Below are 20,643 nucleotides of genomic sequence, written 5' to 3' on the forward strand. Positions count from 1 at the left end.
TGTTTGTTTCTTTGTGCATTTGTTTGTGAGTGCTATTTGTTTCAGTTTTTATGTCAAATTGAATGTAATAAAATACTACACTATACATTACTTTCTATTTTCTGTTCCTCATTTGGAGCTCGTTTGTGATTAGGAAGAAGGAATCTGTCTGTAAGATGGTGTGAGTATTTACTACAGTGAAAAAATATGTTTATTTGTAACACAAGGTTTGAGTATTTCTCTCTTTGGGTTCCTTTTTTGTTTTTAAGTAGAAAATAAAGAGAGCCATTAGTCACTACTTAGCCGTTACTTGACTTTTTGTAATGGCAGCCTGTAACTTCCTATTACTACTTGTGACATTTTGCAGTCATAAAACGGTCACTATTTGCTAATAGTAGCAATAGACGCATTGCTGGTTGATAAAGAGTAGTTTGAAAGATTGTTAAGTTTTAACCTGTGCTCCCCCAGGATTACTGATCTCTGGACTGTCTGAGTCTGCTCTTGGGGCTATCCATGTGTTCTAACTTCTTGGACTGTAGCTTTAGCTGGGTTCCAGTGTATTACCCTGACAGTTGTCATGGTGTAATACTCCAACAAGCAGAGTTCAGGACAACAGGGGACAAGACAGGTAAATAACATATAAATGGGACTTAGAATGACCGGACTCAACGTTGAACAGAGAAAAAGTGTAGTCAGTAACAAGCCGAGGTCAAGGTAACAGAGAGACAGTAAAAACGATACACGGTAATCAATCAGAAAGGCAAACAATAGAGGAAAGGGTTAGAGATAAACACAGAGTCCGAACGAAGCCAAGGTCAATACCAGAACAATAATACAAGAGAACAAGGAATGCTATCAATCACTTGCGATTGGTCCATGTCATGCCTGCGCCCCCAAAACGTGCTTGCATGGGGGAGCTGGAATTGCGTGGACCAATGGGAGCTTGAGACTACCTCCCATTGCTTCTTGCGTCTCGAGTAATGCTCTTAAGTACATGCAGTAGGCCGCATGACCGTTCATTAAGATCGGTGCATGCTGCCTGCTTGGAACAAGCAGTGGTCAAGCCGTGCAGGCTCATGGTAGGGTAAGTACCCCGGACGGCTCATGGTAGTAACCCTGGCCAGCTCATGGTAGGGTAAGTATCACTACAACAGTTAACTGATAAAACCAGCAATTGCCAAGTACTGAACTGCACTGAAACAGGAGTAATAGAACCAGATTGGCTCACCAGTACCAGTTCTGTGATGTAGTCTGTTTTGACAGTCTTGAAAAAGTACATCCATTGGAAGAAAAGCATGGAGGGCAAATTTTTTCCTGCACTTTACCTTAAGGTAATTAGAAAGAGTAAACCCCAGCTTCCATGTAGTGTTTTATTTGTTGTTTTTATCCATTGTAATTGCAGTTTTAATGATTTAGCCTGTTTATGAGCAAATTATAAAAATAATCATTATTAACGCCTTAGGAACACAGCTTCAGAAGCAATGTTTGCATTTTTTGCTGTTTGTGTTCAACTGCAATATACATCTCTCTCATTTATTGTACTAACACATATTGTATACTGTTTTTTAGACGATAATAAGGGCTTTAATTTGATGTGACATATACATATATAAATTCTCATTTATTACACAAAAAAATGCAAAATAATGGGGGGAAAAAAAATATATATATTTTTTCCAAGTTTTGTCAATAATAACATGTGCATAATATGTCCAACTTAGGAAAAGTAATTCAAAATCAATTAATTTATGTGTCTTGATTTACATAGTACATAATATGTGTAGGATTTCAGTTTATTTTGAAAGTTAGAGGTCACAAACTACAAGGTCTAAAATGACATTTCAATTTGAAACAATTTTAGAAGTTGCTATGTTTATCTTGGATGTTTAATACCCATCACAGAAAACAAAATTGCCACACAAAAGTATATATTTATATAAAGTAGACATCACAGGCTATTTACCTAAGGTTAGTTTGACACTTTTTACATTTGGCCATTTCACCGTCAATCTCTGCTAAATATTGGAGTAAAATTGTGTTTTTTCTCTATTTGGCATATACACATATAACAAGGTTTTTTTTAATGTGTATTTTGTAAAGCTGTTGTGTGCTATTACTGCACAGAACCCCATATTGTGTGCAGCTACAACTGCTGAGTACAACGATACCTCCATTGTATGCCTTTACCACTATTCTGTGAAGCTACAGTGACATATAGGAGACTATGCAATTTCAGTTTCTATAGTTGGAATTTTCATAGATGGTCCTATGTCTAATTTTGTGGCATTATATAATTATTTTTTTATTTTTTTTTGTAAATATGAATTTATTGAAAGGTTTTTTTTTTTTGCTTTCAATTGCAATATAACAACTATTTGTACTCGCATGTCCCATATGGCATATAAATTTTTCAGGTTACATAACATGTGAGAATTATTACTGGATAACATGGCTGCTCGTGGTTCATTGTTAGTTTATGTCAAGCCATTGTTTATTGGACTCGCAGGTCCTATTTCGTGTATACACTCATCTCGTAATCCGTCATGAAGGCGCATGACAGCTATGAACATTCGTCGATTATATAAATGCCTTGAGATCGTAAGCTGTGCTATGTGTGTCGGGAACCGTTCGGCTCCATGTGTGGTGTCTACACCTGCGTCTGTGGGAAGTGAAGTGTGGGCTTAGACTCGTAGGTTTCCTAGATTACTGCGTTGTGCGCTGTCGTGTTCGGATTCACTATGCGCTCATCTCAGGTTCATTACTAGTGGTCAGGTATGTATGAAATCAGGCCGTCAGTGGACTCCTAGAGGAGTGCACCGATTTTCCTGTCTGTCACCTTGTGGTTGTGAGTTGTGGTTGCCGTTCCTGTGTGTGTTGTCTGTTCCAGCGTTTGTCTGTTGCGGTTATAACACCGCGTGAGGATTTGTCCATGATGTGTTTGTGACTGTGTCGTGTTTCCCTCTCTCCTTCTGCGTGTGGTGTCAGCTCCTGTATGTTCTTAGTGTGTCCCCGTGTGTGTTCCTCAGTCCCTTCCAGTGTGTAGGGGGTTGGTGTCCTGTTGTCAGGCAGTCCTATTCCGCTTTCAGATCCGATAGGTGAGCTCCCTGTGCCGTCGGCTCCCATTGCGGTCGTGAGTACCCTGGGGTGGTACAGGGAGGTTGGAGGGTGCTACGGTAGGGGTGGGGATGGGGAAAAACGGGAAGGGGAGTTTATCTGCCTTCCTCCTCAGTGCGCCCGGGCCCGCCCCCCCCCCCCCCCCCGACGATCGCCCCGTCTCCCGTCTCAGTGTTTCTCATCGGCTTCCTGCACTTACGTGCCGTGTAATATCCACGGCGTCCACTTTTCCACATGTTTGTCATGTTTCCCTTGGGATTCTGCTATTTTTGCCTCTGCTATCCTGATGTCTTCCACCCTGCGTGTCCATTCTTCTATCGTGGGTGGGTGTTCCTGTTTCCAGTGTAGAGGGATCAGGGACTTGGCCGCGTTTAGTAAATGCCTCAGTATCGATCTCCGGTAGGCGGGAATTGGTCGTTCTGTGTGATGCAGGAGAGCGGCTGCCATCGTTAGGTCTGAGGGTTCGTCAAGTATTCGTTTTATCTCCCGTTGTACGTTCTCCCAGTAAGGTTTTATTTTCATACAATCCCACCAGATGTGTTTTAGGGTGCCTGGGTCCTCCCGCATCTCCAGCAGGTGTTTGGCATTGTCGGGTTGTATCGGGTGATCAGGGATGGAGTGCGATACCAGTGTGACAGGAGCTTATAATTTACCTCCTGGTAATGGGTGCTGGAGGCACTTTTGTGTTGTAGGGTTAATATTTTTCCCCACTGTTCATCCGTGAAGGTCTCCTCCGTCCAGTCCTCCCATTGTCTTTTGTATAGGTTGTTGGCAGTGCGGTGGGATGTCTGTAGGTACTGATACAGAGCGGACACCCGGCCTTCCAATTCAGGCATTTGTGTGCATAAGTTCTCGTACCATGTTAGTCCTCTGTGTATCTTGTTCCTTCGGGGCAGGTTGTGATAGTAGTGCTGTAGTTGGATGTAGTGGAATTGATGCATTAGTGTAGGCGTTTCTATTCCCGCGATTTCCCTCAACGGTCGAACTCCCGTATTGTTCAAGACTGCATGAATCGGTATATATCCTTCCCTGTCTTCGGCTGGCCAGGCTGTTGGTGGAAGGCTATCCCCCAGGTTTGGGTTGTATGGGATAGGTATCAGGGGGCTGTGCTTAGGTGAGATCTGCTGTTCTTTCCTCATTGCGGACCAGTGTGTCAGGGTGTGCGTGAGGGGTGAGTCGTCCCCGAGGAGCGTTCGGGCGTCCCTATCATTGTTCCAAATCAGGGTATGCAGGTTTTTGTCTGCTGTGTCCCTCCACAGCTGGACCCATCGTTTGTGTGGTGTGTCGAAGTGAAGTTCTTTAAGTCTCTGTAAGACAGTTGCCTGATGGTATCTTTTGATGTCGGGTAGGGCAAGCCCGCCCCAGCTCCTCGGAAGGCATAGTTTGTCGTAGCTGATCCTGGCCCTTTCCCCTTTCCAGACATATTGTATGAATGTTGTCTTGAGCGTCGTAAAGAATGTGTGGGGAATGGTTTGCGGTGTCGTGTGTAGGATATACAATATCTGTGGTAAGATATTCATCTTTAAGACCGCTATTCGTCCAATCCAAGATATGTGCGGGTAGTTCCATCGTCTGAGGTCCTCCGTGATGTGTGTTAGGAGTGGGGCATGGTTATGAGTGTAGATGTCTTTGGTTGTGTGTGTTATCCATAGTCCTAGATATCTCATCCTGTCCTTGCACCAGTGGAACGGGAACTGTCCCTCAGTTGCTCGCAGTCGTTATCCGGAACCGTGACGTTGAAGATTTCGCATTTGGTCAGGTTGAGTTTCAGTCCGGATAACCGGCCATAGGTTTTGAATTCTTCCATAAGAGGTGGGATTGAGTCTAGTGGATTGTCGAGGAAGAACATCATATCATCCGCATATGCGGCTACTTTGTGTTCGTGTGCATTATGTCTTAGTCCCGCTATCCTCTCGTTTCGTCTGATGTTTTCCAGTAGAGGTTCCAGGGTGAGGGCGAATATCAGGGGCGAGAGTGGGCATCCCTGCCTCGTGCCATTTTTGATGTCGAATCCGTCTGTAAGTGCACCATTCACCCTGACTCTGGCGGTCGGACCGCTGTAGAGCGCAGCGATCCAGGTAAGCATACCCATGCCCATACCTGTGGCATGTAGTGTTTCCAACATAAAGACCCAGTCCACCCTATCAAAAGCTTTCACCGCGTCCGTGGAGAGGAGCAGCAGTTGCGATGCCTTGCGTCTGGCCAGATGTTGAATGGCAAACAGTCTCAGAGTGCAGTCTCTTGCTTCCCGCCCTGGTATGAAGCCTGTCTGGTCTGGGTGTACTAATCGCGACATCTGGGTTTGTAGTCTCAGTGCCAAGATCTTAAGGCGTAAAGGAGCGATATGGGGCGATACGAATGTGTTCGGTGTTTTTTCCGGGTTTGGGGATCACTGTGATGATAGCTGCCAGTGCCTCCCTGTGGAAGGTGTGTCCGTCCCTTATGCTATTGAGTGCCTTGGTCAGGTACGGTAGCAGTATATGTCCGAATTTCTTGAGATATTCCACCGGGAAGCCGTCTGGTCCTGGGGCTTTGCCCGATTTTGCAGTTTTTAGTGCTCGTCGTACTTCTTCCTCAGTGATAGGCGCGTCCAATTCCTCTGCGTCGGCCGGCGCAATGGTAGGTAGTTGTAAGTTGGCCAGGTATTCAGTTGCGGCTGCCTGCCTCCTGTTCGGGGAGCGCCCGTTGTTCCCGTCATGCGTGTTGTACAGCGTTGTGTAGAATCTCTCAAATTCATCTGCGATTTCCTTCGGAAACTGTGTTGTGCCACCGTGTGCCGTTCAGATGGTGTGGACTTGTGCCCTACGTTGTGTGTCTCTCAGCATCCTTGCAAGGAGTCTGCCTCCTTTATTTGCGTGCCTGTAGAAGAATGCTCGTGAGCGTTGTATTGTTCTTACATGTCTGTGTTCAAGAAGCTCAGCCAGTTGTCGTCTGGTGCATAGTAGCTCACTGTAGGTTTGCTCCTGTTGGTCGCGTTTGTGGGTCAATTCCAGTTTGCTGATTTTCCGTGTGAGGACTATGATCTGGTGGCTAGCTTCCTTCTTTCTTCGGATGGCAATTCTGATGAGGTGACCCCCTGATGACGCTTTTATGAGCTTCCCACGCCGTCATGTCCGATACTCCTTCTGTGGCATTCTCCGCGAAATACTGCGTGAGGTGCTCAGCCACCTGTGCCTGTATTGCCGGATCTATCAGCAGGGAGTCGTTTAGCCTCCACGTGGTTCTTGCTGGTCGGAACAGTGGCGATCTCATGTGTACTTGCACCGCGCTGTGATCCGACCATGTCGTGGTGAGGATATCAGCCCTCTGTAGGTATGTGAGCCCTTCTTGTTGCACAAATATGTAGTCAATTCTGGTATATCTGTGGTGCAGCGCGGAGTAGTAGGTGTAGTCCCTGTGTTCTGGTCTCAGCGCTCTCCAGGTGTCTACCAGTCTCATGTCTCGAAGAGCTTTACGTATTATTTTAAGTGCTGAGTCTGGGACGCTGCTGCTTCCTGTGGAGGTGTCTCTTCGAGGGTCCATGGGTATATTGAGGTCCCCACCAAATAGTATGGTTCCTTCCGTGAATCGGGAGAGCCGCACCAGTGTTCTTCTGAGGAAGCTGGCCTGTCCACTGTTTGGGGTGTAAACCGTGGCGAACGTGTACATTTTTCTTGCAATCTCTCCTTTAATGAAGAGGAATCGTCCCCCCAAGTCCTCCATCTTGTCCGTGAGGGTGAATTGTAAGTGAGATGCCACTAATATCGCCGTCCCCGCTTTTCGTGAGGAAGGGTTGCTATAAAAGTTTGTTTGGTAGCAGTTGTCTCTCAGCAGCTTGTTGGTTTCTGGCCTGAGGTGTGTTTCTTGTTGGAGGGCCACTGCTACGTGTTGCTGCTTGAGGTTGCGGAGAAGGTGTGACTGTTTCTCCGGGGTGTTGAGTCCCCTGCAGTTTTGTGTTCGAATCACTAAGGGTGCGGGTGTGTACGCCATGCTGTCCGGACCCCGGGCCTCCACCCAGTCAACGGGGCAGAATCTATCTCCACGAGGGCTGCTGTTTCCTTGTCGAGCGGGCGGGCACGGGCGCTACCCTGAGTTTGGCTGTCTGGGGCAGAGAGGAAGGGGGTGCGGACCAAGTTGGGGAAAGGAAGCTAGAAGTTCAGGAGCTGTGTGTGGGTGTGTGTGTGAGTGTTGAGACTATGTGAGGGTTGTAAGGTGTGTCGGAAGCTGTGTATGTCGCTATTCCGCTGACGGTTCTAAAGTGTGTGTTTCGTGTGGTCGATCGTGGGTGTAAGGGGTAAGGTGGTGCCCCTTGATAAGGTGGCTCTGTGTATCTGGGTGGATAGGCAGTGCTACCGCCGGTCAGTTCTCCCGGCCAGGCTTCGGCAGTGGTCCCCCCCAGTGGTAATTCTACATGGGTTGTGTGTCGGGTGGTGGCCTGTGCCGTTCGGGACGTATCTCTCCCGTTATATCACTCGGTGTGATGTGTGTTGAACTATTTGTGTCCCGCAAGTCTGCGGTCCCGCTATATTTGTAGCTCGTTAGATGCACTAATGTTGTCTTGTTATAATTTCTGAAGTATAACCTTGTGGGTGGGGTCGTCGTCTGGCATTATAGCAGTTTGACTGTTCAAATAACCCCACAAATGCCTTCCATATGAGAAAGCAGACACTCTAGGGTATCTTATTAGGCATATATTATGCCTTAACTTGTCACAATTATTTTGCCAATTTATTTAAACTTTTGTGGTGAGAAAAAAAAAGAAATTTTCTTACATACATGTTGCATTTTTGCAGGGTACTTTGTACATTTGATAAGTGACACTGTCATAAATTCCCCCTAAGTATGCTCAGTTACCTCTTCTGAGTAAAACAATATGTCCAATGTATTAACTAGACACAATTTGTGAAGTTACAGTTCTGTTAAAGAGACCTGTCAATTTCAGATTTTTTTTATTTTTTTTACATTCTTTATTTTTCGTGCAAGAGGGTTTACAAACAGGCCTGCGCAGCCACAATTGCAGGAGCAGGCGTAGTAAAACACATACTATCATGACAGGATTAAGTTGCACATTCTTTCTTTAAACAGGTTATATACTCATGGTCTGCGATGAGAGATTATGCAGATTGGCAGTTGTGGTGATCTTGTAAATGAAATACAGACGAGTGTGACCTTTGCCGTCATAATAATAACAATAGTAAAAATAAGAAAAATTATTAAGTTGAGTTGAATTGGGGTAGCATAAAACTTAGATTGTGCTGAGAAACTCACTGCTTGCATGCAAGAACTTTGTTAAGGAGTTAAAGTAATATTCAGCTGTGAAATGTTAGCTAGTCCCTGTGATATGCATGCTGACTAAGCTTGATAGCTGACTATGTTGCACCTTGTTTTGCTGCCCCTTTTTAAAATAATGTAAGCAAGCGAGATAATCATGTCTAGATAGAAGAATACACAGAATTGCTGAGCACTTAGCTTAATCTGGTCATGTGGGTGTATGGTAGTGCAAGAGAAAGCTTCGCTAAACATGCATTTTTAAACGCGTTATAAAATCGCTGTGATGCTATGGTGCATTATCCACGACACAGAGACAGGGAGAGGAGAAAACATGCATCCCTGCATCATTAGTCAGAGTACAGCTGTAGTAAGGCAAAGTCTCTGTCAGCAGGGTGTATCCAGTCTGTATGAGTGGCAGTGTTTGTGGTTGTAGTGTTGCTTTACGGGGTGCCTGTGGGTGATAAGGGGTAAGGTAATTATGCTGTGGGGGTGTCGGTTTCAGGTGCGTCGTGCTTTAGGCGTCTTGTGTTGTGTGATATGACAGGTGCCCCGAACCTTAAGGGGGTTGAGGTAGGGGGGGTATGGCAGTGCGTCCGGCTTAAGGCTTTGAGTGGTGTGGGCTGTGTAGATGCTCTGTGGAGCTTAATGGTCCAGCCGACTCAGGCGCTTAGGTGTGGGTGAAAGGTGTTTGTTTCGTGGGGTGTGCGTCAAATACGTTACAGGTAAATCACGGTCAGAGTCCTTGGGGGTCCCCATCTATAGGTCAGGCCAGCGTCCCGCAAGCGGCCGGTGATCGGTCTGAGCGATTTGTGCCATTGCAGTGTGGACCTAGTAAGGTCTTGATAGAACGTGAGGTGTGCATTCTCAAACAGGTATGGCGTTTTGTCGCGCACTGCGGCCATGATGCTTCGTTTATCTTGTAGAGAGGAGCACCGGACTATTACATCGCGGGTGACATTAGGGGGTGCATTGGCAGCCTATATGTCCCGTCTATGGTCAGTTTCCTGGCTGTGTGTTGGGGTAGAATAGTGGCCAGCAGTCGCCTCAGATAGTGTGGCAACTCTTCCGATGGGACTCCGTCGGGTATGCCCCTCACCTTGATGTGGTGCCTCCTGCTTCTGTCCTCCATGTCAGCCAAGCATGTATTCAGGTTTTGTTGTGAGGATTCAACGTTCCGAAGAGCGTCTTGCAGGTGAGACATGTTGCCTCGCAAATCCAAGATGTCTTCTTCAGAGACGCGGACCCTGTCTGTTACCGCCTTAACCTCTTCCTTGAGTACAGCTGTGTCAGCAGCTAGCATTTGCTTAATGTCCAGCAGGAATTTTTGGATGTCTTGTTTGGTGGCAAGTTCTTGCCCCGCTAGTGGAGCTGATATAGTGGGTGTCCTGTCTGGGACTGTGAGCTGTGCTTGTGGGTCTGCCCCTACCTCGGGGTTAGTTGAAGTGGAGGCCTTTGGGCCTTCCGCGTGCGCCATCTTGGGCTGTGATGTACACTGCAGCAGGGTTCCGATATCCCTTGTCTCCAGCACTGTGCCAGCGGGCGTCCTTTGGGAACGGCGTCCCATGTTGAGTGTTTCGCCCTGCACGTCCGCTGTGCTGTGTGCTGCGGGGGTTTGTTGCTGGGGATCCCCTTAGGAGCGCTTCAATCTCGGACAGATTAGGCCGGTAGTAGGCTGGAGGTTTGTGTTTCACTTTCCTCGGCTTCGTAGCGTATATAAACGGCATCCGTCCGGGCTGGGAGGCCCCCTTGGGTATTAGCAGTGTGTCTCTCTCTTTGATGGTTGGCAATTGTAGGAATAATTGCCCCAAATTGCAGGATTGTTGAGGAGCCCCAAGAAGATGCGTCTGCTCTCGTTCATGAGCAAGCTCCGCCCCCCAATTTCAGATTTCTAAGTGTGAATGTTCATATTATTATTGCCATTTATATAGCGCCAACAGATTCCGTAGCACTTTACAAAATTATGAGAGGGGGATTTAACTATAAATAGGACAATTACAAAACAACTTACAGGAACGATAGATGGTTTTGATGGGTCCATATTCTATTTTGAAATATTTTAGCAGGCTGCTTTTTCCAACTGCCCCAAAAAGGCATACTATTTCTTAAAAAAGACACCCGAGGATATTTCAAAAGGCATATTTTGAATCTTAGCGTAGGATCCACTAACTTGTATCAAGTGTAGTTTTGACACCTACAGTGAGTTTGTACTGTATATTTTGCAAACCTTATATGTGCAACGGCTTTATAATACTTCATATGTTGCTCATCTATGTTGTCTGAGTACAGCAATACCCCCGTATGTACCTTCAGTCACAACCATTGCAGTTTTTTTCAAACTCTGAATTTTTACGCTGTGTCCATACCCCACTTTGAAATTTTTTAGCAGGCTACATATTCCAACTACCCCATAAAGGCATATCATTTCTTAAAAAAGACATCCCAGGGTAATTCAGAAGGCATATTTTGAACCTTATACTTAGGTAGAAGAAATCTATTAATCACAGAAAAATTTGAAAAATGTACTTAACTGAATACAAACTGGATAGCTTCCCTAGAGGTCTTTCCCACTAGAACCTCTATATCAGATGGGTAGAAAATGGAAATAGGGATACAGCTAGCTGTATCCCTATTTCCATTTTCTACCCATATTTTGATCCTTAGCCTGAAATAATTTTTCCACTAGCTTGTAGTGTAGTGGTAATAAATGTTTTTTTCTGCCTTTTTGACACACACAGTGAATTTGTACTGTATATTTTGCAAACCTTATGTGTGCTATGGATCTATAATACTTCCTATGTTGCTCAGCTATGTCGTCTGAGCACAGCAATACCCCCATATGTACCTTGCCAGGTATATGTGGACATTGAAGGGGCACATTTGAGACACAGCCATTTAAGGTTTTTTTCAAACTTTATATTTTTACACTGGGTCCATACTCCACTTTCAAAATTTTTAGTAGGTTGATTATTCCAACTACCCCATAAAGGCATACCATTTCTTAAAGAAGACAACCTAGGGTATTTCAAAAGACATATTTTGAACCTTAGCGTGAAATCATTTTTCCGCTAGCTTGTACCAAGTGTAGTGGTAATAAGCATTTCTTCTGCCTTTTTAACACACATAGTGAGTTTATACTGTATATTTTGCAAAGCTTATGTGTGCTACGGCTCTATAATACTTCCTATCTTGCTCAGCTATGTCATCTGAGCACAGCCATACCCCCATATGTAACTTTTGCCAGGTATATGTGAACATTAAAGGGGCACATTTAAGACACAGTAATTTATGTTTTTTCAAACTTTGAATTTTTACGCTGTGTCTATACACCACTTTGGAGTTTTTTTTTAGTAGGTTGATTATCCAACTACCCCACAAAGGCATACCATTACTTAAAGAAGACACCCCAGGGTGTTTCAAAAGGCATATTTTGAACCTTAGTGTCACGTATTCATCCGCTTATAAAAATGTAGTTAATGGAATTTACTGTCCACAGGAAAAGTTGTGCCGAGCAGCAACCAAATCCACAGAAGGGGTAATGCTGAGCAGCAATTATGCAAATGAGATCCTGGTAACTGATCCCGAGGGTATTTCAAAAGGCATATTTTTCCGCTTGCTTGTACCAAGTGTAGTGGTAATAAGCATTTTTTTGGGGTCCATATTCTTGACTTTATTTGCCCCAGCCACTATAAATACAGTGCAAAAGGAGGCACAACCCCCTATTTCTTTATGTCACTTTTTTGAATAGAACCCTACTACAATGAGTAGCTATTACCACAGTCTAATTAGTATAAAAACAGCATGTTGAGATATTTTTAACTCTTTCATGACTCTGTATCCACCAAGACAGTCTTGGCATGTAATTTCTCACTAAGATCTTAACATAAGCTCACACTCAAACATTATGTCTTTAATCTTTTATTTGATACACTCAGTTCTGTTTAGCAGCCTTTCTGTCTGGCATTCCGGCCAATGTGGAGAGGGGAGCAGTCTCATTAGATTCCTTTCATAATAGCCTAATATTCCAGCTGGTGTTCATATAACTTCAGAAATACTTGGTACTTTTTATCGTAAAATCTTTTGTCTTGAATGTTGGGGAGAATTACATTTCCAACTTTGGACATTTTCTTCATGGCATTCTGGATTGATGGAAAATTGCCGGAAGCACAGGCTCTAAGAATTGAGGCTCCTACTAACAACGACTCCACTTCATTGGACAAGACAGCTGGCAGGCCCGTGATATCTGCGTGCATCTACAAAAACAAGGGGTTCTTGCTCAGCCCACCACACAAAAAGATAGTGCTGATCCGGTGCCCTGCAGGCTGCATGCATTCCAAATTATGTCTTGTTCCCAACGCAATGCTCTGTACTGTGGCCAAATAGAGTATAGCCAGATTATTGAGTCCATTAGATAGCCTTAATCCAACAATCACACACTTAATTGTTGGATCGGCCAAAGGAGATCTGTTACCATGGAAATCGGGCCAAACATGCAAATCAGCTGCAAGAAACCCCACAGGCCCAGATGCCCTAGTTTGATCCAGGTGATTGTGGAAATATGTAAATATAAGTTGGCCCCTGGCTTCAGCTTTCTGCTTTGGTTCTATAAATGCACTGTGGCTCTTTACAAGATGATCAATCCGTTTTCCAGTAGCACTTTGTCTGCGCTCGTTTAACCAGAACCCTGGGACCATGGCTGAATAATATGGTCCTTAGACACCAGGAACAAAGATTGGCTAATCCCTGATCCCCATGTGACACGAAAAGGTCCCACAGATCAGTGCCAGCCTGGATGCGATTGGTTCATTTTCACAAGTTAGGTTATAACCCTTCACATCTGCTCCAATCACACCTTGGGCTAGGGAGTGGAGGACCTTATCCCTGGTGGTCGGGTGGGACAGCCCAGACAGGAATTGGAGCTGGAGGTTTCTAATAAGCAATTTTTGTTATGCCTTTTTGACACACACAATGAGTTTGTGATATATATTTTGCAAACCTTATGTGTGCTACGGCAGTATAATACTTCATATGTTGCCCAGCTATGTCATCTAAGTACAGCAGTACAGCTGTATGTACCTTTACTAGGTATATGACAGCATTAAAGGGGCACATTTGAGAGACAGATATTTAAAGGGACACTCCAGGCACCCAGACCACTTCAGCTCATTGGAGTGGTCTGGGTGCCAACTCCCACTACCCTTAACCCTGCAAGTGTAATTATTGCAGTTTTTTTAAAACTGCAATATTTACCTTGCAGGGTTAAGTCCTCCCCTAGTGGCTGTCTATTAGACAGCCACTAGAGGACACTTCCTGCTTCATAGCACAGGTTTTCTGTGCTAGAGCGTCGCTGGACGTCCTCACGCTGTGTGAGGACCTCCAGCGTCGCTCTATTCCCCATAGGGTAGCATTGAAATTCATTTTCAATGCTTTCCTATGGGGTGCGCTAATGCGCATGCGCAGCATTGCCGCGCATGCGCATTAGGTCTCCTCGGCCGGCGGGCGAGATCAGTCTCGCCCACCGGCCGACGTAACCAGAAGGAGGAGCGGCGGGGGAGGAGGAAGCAGCGACGTGGGACCTGTCGCTGCCCCTGGTAAGTGACTGAAGGGGTTTTCACCCCTTCAGCAACTGGGGATTGGGGGGTGGGAGGGAGAGGGACCCTCCAGTGCCAGGAAAACGGATTGTTTTCCTGGCACTGGAGTTTCCCTTTAAGTTCAAAGTTTTACGCTGTGTCCATGTCCCACTTTGGAATGTTTTTAGTAGGTTGTGTTTTCCAATTACTTCACAAAGGCATACCATTTCCTAAAGAAGACACCCCAGGGTGTTTCAAAAGGCATATTTTGAACCTTAGTGTCACGTATTCATCCGCTTATAAAAATGTGGTTAATGGAATTTACTGTCCACACAGGAAAAGTTGTACCGAGCAGCAACCAAATCCACAGAAGGGTTAATGCTGAGCAGCAATTATGCAAATGGGATCCTGGTAACTGCCTTTGGGGTCAAAAGCCGGTTACAGCCTATCAGATCTAGAGGAGGGGTATTTAGGCCCAGTTCTCATCCTGCTCAGTGCCCTGTCGTGGTTTCCCTAGTGGTTGTCTGAGAGCGCGTTCCTGATTCAAGTTTCTTCTGTTTTTTGACTTTGGCTTTGATTTTGACTTCCCTGTATTCTGTGTCCCTGACTTCTGTCTTTCCCTTATCGTTGTGTCTCTTTCTGTATAACCTGACCTCGGCAAGTATCGTGACTACACTTTGGTACGTTAAGTCCGGCCATTCTAAGGACTGGTAATACATTACCTATTAGTCATCTGTGTGACACATTTCTACGTGCTGGATCAACTAGTAATAGATATAGATCCTGTAGAATTGTGTCAGCACATGGCTGCTTGCGAGAGAAAGCTAGTGGAGAATGATCACCGTATGGATCAGTTTGCCCAGGCCTTCAGTACGCTCCTTACTCGAACAGCGCATCTGCAACCTGCGACTTCTCCAACTGTGTAACCTCCGCCTAATGTACCTCCTGTAGTACATAAGGCACCTACTATCTCCCTATCTCCTCCCCTGCATTTTGATGGTAATATTCAAGAATGCCGGGGATTAATTAACCAAATTGGGTATCATTTTGAGGCCTCACCGGGATCTTTTCCTACTGACAGAGCTAAAATTGGTTACCTGATGAACCAACTTAAAGGTGAAGCTTTAGCTTGGGCCAATCCGTTATGGGAGAGTATTAGGAGCATTGCACACAATCACCAGGAATTCCTTTCAGAATTTAAACTTACGTTTGAACCATTAGGCAGGGAGGATGACGCCTCCACTGCCCTAATGCATATTAGACAAGGGAACCGGTCTATCTCGGAGTATGCCATAGAATTTCGCACCTTGGCTTCCGAGGTAGACTGGACTAACAGCGGATTAATCTCAGCATTTAAGAAGGGATTATCTGAGACTATGTTGGATGAGATTGCTGCCAAAGAACTACCCAAAAAACTCAATGAGTTTATTACGTTTATTATGCTAATTGATGATAGACTCAGAACCAGAAATAAAACCAGACGTATGGCTTTGCCATTAGCACCTCATTTCTCCAGACCGGTTGTTCCTGACCTCTCTATACAGTCTGAACCCGAACCTATGCAGTTGGGGGTCACTAGACTGTCCGAGGCAGAAAGACAACATAGGAGAAGAGAGGGTCTATGCATATACTGTGGTAAAAAAGGGACACATGAGGAGTACCTGTCCCATACGTCTGGAAAACTACCGCACCTAAGAACCCTAAGGGGACAGGTCTTAGGTGTAATGGATACGTCCTCTGGGAATAATATAAATAAATTTCTCCTTGATATTACGATCATAGTTAACAAAAATAACTTTTCATGCAAGGCCCTGATGGACTCAGGTGCAGCAGGAAATTGTATTGATGTTAATTTTGTTAAAAAGAATGCTATACCTATCAAGGAGAGAATATCACCTCTGGCCGTTGAGGCTATTGATGGGAGACCACTCTCTCAACCCTTAATTACCCATGAAACCTTGCCCATTAACATATCTATTGGTGCCTTACATAAGGAAGATATAATATTCCAAGTTATTGCATCTCCTTCTTGCCCTATCATATTAGGCTTTCCTTGGCTTAGTAAGCACAACCCTCATATCGACTGGGCTAATGGGGAAATATTGGAATGGGGCAAGGATTGTAATGGGAAGTGTGTTACACCTCACCAAGAGAGTGGGTACCATTAAATTACCCACTACTACACCTCAAACCCCCAAAGTTCCCATACAATACCGGGAGGTTAAGGAAGTATTTAGTAAGAGTCAGTCCAATATCTTACCTCTTCACAGGTCACATGACTGCTCCATAAATTTGTTACCTCGCGCTATGTCACCTAAAGGGGCAGTATATGCCTTATCGCCACAGGAGAGTAAAATAATGGGAGAATATATCAAAGACTCACTAAACAAGGGCCACATATGGAAATCATCCTCTCCTGTAGAAAAGAAAGATGGAGAATTACGTCCATGCATTGACTACAGAGCATTAAATAAGATTACTGATAAGAATGCCTATCCTATTCCTCTCATTTCCGAATTGTTTGATAGACTCCAGGGTGCTAAGATCTTTACCAAACTTGATCTCAGAGTGCATACAATTTGGTAAGAATCAAGGAAAATCATGAGTGGAAAATGGCATTTAACATAGATGCGGGCACTATGAGTACCTTGTTATGCCTTTTGGCCTATGCAATGCACCGGTCATATTCCAGGATTTTATTAATGATGTACTCAGGGATTATATCTATTCATTTGTCCTGGTTTATTTGGATGATATCCTTATTTATTCCTCAGACCTTCAAACCCACCACAAACAGGTCAAACAAGTATTGCAGACTTTACTGGAAAACAAACTTTATTGTAAATTGGAAAAATGCTTGTTTGATCATTTCTGCATCTGGTTTTCAGATGGACCCTAAGAAACTAGAGGCTGTTATACAGTGGCCAGTACCTAGCGGACTAAAAGCCATCCAAAGATTTATTGGGTTTGCGAACTATTACAGATGATTTATCAAGGGGTTTTCTTCTGTAATAGCCCCCATCAACAATATGACACGTAAGAGGGCTAGTAGTACGGTATGGTCTAAGGAAGCTAGAGAGGCTTTTGAACTTCTTAAACAAAGGTTTGCTTCTGCCGACATACTGAGACACCCTGACACCAGCAAACCCTTCATAGTGGAAGTTGATGCCTCCGAAACCGGGGTAGGAGCGGTTCTTTCTCAAAGGGAGAGTCAGGACACCCCTTTGCATCCTTGTGGTTACTTTTCCAGAAAGTTGTCTCCCGCTGAGCGCAATTATGATTTTGGCAACAGAGAATTCTTGGCCATTGTCCTAGCACTTAAAGAGTGGTGACATCTATTGGAAGGTTCCAAGGATCCACTTTTGATCATTACAGACCAGAAGAATTTGGCTTATATAGGGGATGCTAAACGTCTATCTTCTAGACAGACTAGATGGTCTTTGTTTCTGTCTCGCTTCAACTTTCTTATAACTTACAGACCTGGTCTCAAAAATGTGAAGGTTGATGCCTTATCTAAACAGTTTGATTCTGAGTCTTTACAGGAACACGAGACATCCCCTATCTATCAGGATTACTGTATGATCCAGCACGCAGAACTGTATAGCTTGGATGACAAATAAGTAACGTATTACCGGTCCTTAGAATGGCCGACTTAACGTACATAGAATAGTCAGAATACTAGCCGAGGTCAGGTAACACAGAAAGGCACGCAGCGATGAGGAAAGCCAGGAGTCAGGATACCAGAATATAGAGAAGTCAATAAGCAAAGTCAAAGTAAAAAATCAGGTAGAAAACTATAAACAGGAACGCGCTCTCAGACAACCACAAGGGAAACCACGACAGGGCACTGAGTGGAGGTCAGACTAGGTTTTTATACCCATCCTCCCTTTCCCATTGGTCAGAGCGGCATTTTGGCTCCAAAATGTGCGTGTGTGGTGCGCGCGCGCAAGCGCGCACACGAGGTCACGTGTGCGCGCTGGGTTATTTCCGCCAGTGGATGTGCAGCGGCCGGTGCCAGACTGTATGCTGAGACAGTCAGGACTGCAAGCTTCTGGCCGCTGAGCACCAGGTGAGGGAAAAGTGTCAGATGGATATGTGACATAACCCCCCACCTGAAGACCGCCCACCGGGCAGGACCGGGCTTGATAGGAAACTTGGCATGAAAAGCTTGGATCTTACGGCCCGCATGCAGGTCAGGAGCCGAAACCCAAGAACGATCAGCAGGACCGTAACCTTTCCAAACAACCAAGTACTGTAAAGTGCCCCGAGAAAACCTAGAATCCACAATAGAAGATACCTCATACTCCTTCTGACCACCCACCACCACCGGAGGGGGAGGAACACAAGGAACAGTATATTTATTGCAGTTGAGAGGTTATATTAAGGACACATGAAAAGTGTTGGGAACCCTTAAAGATGCAGGAAGAGCCAGAGAGTAAGACACTGGACTGATCCTACGAAGCACTTTGTAAGAATCTGGGGGCAAACTTCATGCTAGGGACCTTAAGCTTGATGTTGCGAGATGACAACCAAACCCGGTCACCCACTTGGTACACCGGGTTGGCACTCCTACGCTTATCAGCAAAATGTTTGAAGCGTTCAGCAGCAGCCCCCAGAGCAGTTTGAACCTTAACCCAGGTATCCTGAATGGAGGCAAGACGCTCATCCAGAGCAGGAATGGCAGTATCAGAAAAAAACGCAGGGAAAACCGTAGGATGCCTACCATTATTGACAAAAAATGGACTGTGCCCAGAGGAGTCATGAACAGCATTGTTTCTAGCGAACTCGGCCCACGGGAGAAGTTCGGACCAATTGTCCTGTGTGCTATTAACAAAACAATGCAAATAAACTTCTAATGACTGGTTAGCCCTCTCAGCTGTACCATTGATCCGTGGATAGTAGGAGGAGGAGAAGGAGAGATCAATCCCCAATTGTTTACTGAACGCCCTCCAGAACCTGGACACAAACTGAGAGCCCCTATCAGACACAATATTGTGAGGGATGCCATGCAAACGGACAATTTCACGTATAAAAATTAGGACCAATTCTTGCGAAGATGGCAACTTCTTGAGAGGAATGAAGTGAGCCATCTTAGAATATCGGCCTACAACCATGAGAATAGTAGTGGACCCGGCAGAGCTAGGAAGCTCAACAATAAAGTCCATGGACAAGAGGGACCATGGAATCTCAGGAACAGGAAGAGGCTGCAACAGGCCACAAGGAAGTGTATGAGTCACCTTAGAAACTGCACACACAGAACATGCCTGCACATACTCCTTTACATCTTTCCTGAGTGAATCCCACCAAAATGATCTAGTGATCGTGGCAGTGGACTTATTGATGCCCGGGTGTCCAGCAGTTACATTGTCATGGAACACTTTCATGATATTAACCCTTTCACATAGGGGAACGAACAGTTTATCACACGGTTTACCACTGGGCACCTGAGGCTGGGCCTCCAGTATGGTGCCAAGCAGTTGAGAAAACAGTGAGAGGACAGTAGTAGCAATAATACACTCTGGCGGAATAATAGGAGATGTCACCTGTTCCGGAGCTGACTCATTTTAAAATTGCCTGGACAAGGCGTCAGCCTTGGTATTTTTAGAACCAGGTCTATAAGTAATGAGGAAGTTAAAACATGAAAGGAACAGTGACCATCTAGCCTGTCTGGATGGCAAACGTTTGGCATCCCCTAAATATGCCAGGTTTTTGTGGTCGGTTATGATCAACAGGGGGTCCTCGGAACCCTCCAAAAGATGTTGTCACTCCTTGAGGTCAAGAATAATGGCCAACAGTTCTCTATTGCCAATATCGTAGTTGCACTCAGCAGGAGACAGCTTTCTGGAGAAGTAGCCACAAGGATGCAATGGTGTTCCCTGGCTTTCTCTCTGAGAGAGAACAGCCCCTACCTCTGTCTCGAATGCATCAACCTCCAAAATAAAAGGTTTACTGGTGTCGGGATGTTTTAGTATGTCCGCAGAGGCAAATCTTTGTTTAAGACTCTCAAAAGCATTCACAGCCTCTTTGGACCATACCGCGCTACTAACCCCTTTGCGAGTCATATTAGTGATGGGAAAATAACAGAAGAAAATCCCTTGATGAATCTTCTGTAATAGTTGGCAAAACCAATAAACCTTTGAATGGCTTTTAAACCAGAGGGTAATGGCCAGTGTAGTACAGCCTCTAGTTTTTTAGGATCCATTTGAAACCCAGATGCAGAGATGTTGTAACCCAAAAAAGTGGACTTCAGTCTGGTCAAAAATGCACTTTTCTAATTTACAATAAAGTTTATTTTTCAACAACGTCTGCAGAACCTGTTTCACATGTGAGTGGTGAGTTTGAAGATCAGGGGAATACACCAAAATATCGTCCAAATAAACCAAAAGAGTAAATGAATTCCCTGAGTACATCATTTATACGTCCTATGCCCCTCTGGGGCAGTCACAGTCCCATAATGGCGAGGCAGACACTGAGCACATTAGCCCCCATGAAGGACGAGGGAGTAGTAGAGTGAAGCATGGGGATAAGTGGAGCATGAGCCCATGCAGGACCAGTGGTAAGTTGCTTGTGGTAGGAGATGGCAGCATGTGCCTTGGACCTCTCCACCTTCCGTCCGACCTGTGTAAGCCAGCTGCAGGACTGCTCCCTCTGCGCCTAGTCCGCATTAAATTTGAGGATCTGAGTGATATAATATGCCGGCGACTCAGGACTCCCCGGCAGTGTACTGGATGCC

General features: G+C 45.1%; 1 pseudogene; it reads right to left on the reverse strand.

Annotated features, from left to right (window-relative positions):
• Positions 1 to 12,250: 12,250 nt before the first annotated feature.
• On the reverse strand, positions 12,251 to 13,187 carry LOC134615390 (FGGY carbohydrate kinase domain-containing protein-like; annotated as a pseudogene).
• Between the last annotated feature and the right edge of the window lie 7,456 nt (positions 13,188 to 20,643).

Source organism: Pelobates fuscus, chromosome 6 (assembly GCF_036172605.1).
Source record: "Pelobates fuscus isolate aPelFus1 chromosome 6, aPelFus1.pri, whole genome shotgun sequence".
Classification (NCBI taxonomy): domain Eukaryota; kingdom Metazoa; phylum Chordata; class Amphibia; order Anura; family Pelobatidae; genus Pelobates; species Pelobates fuscus.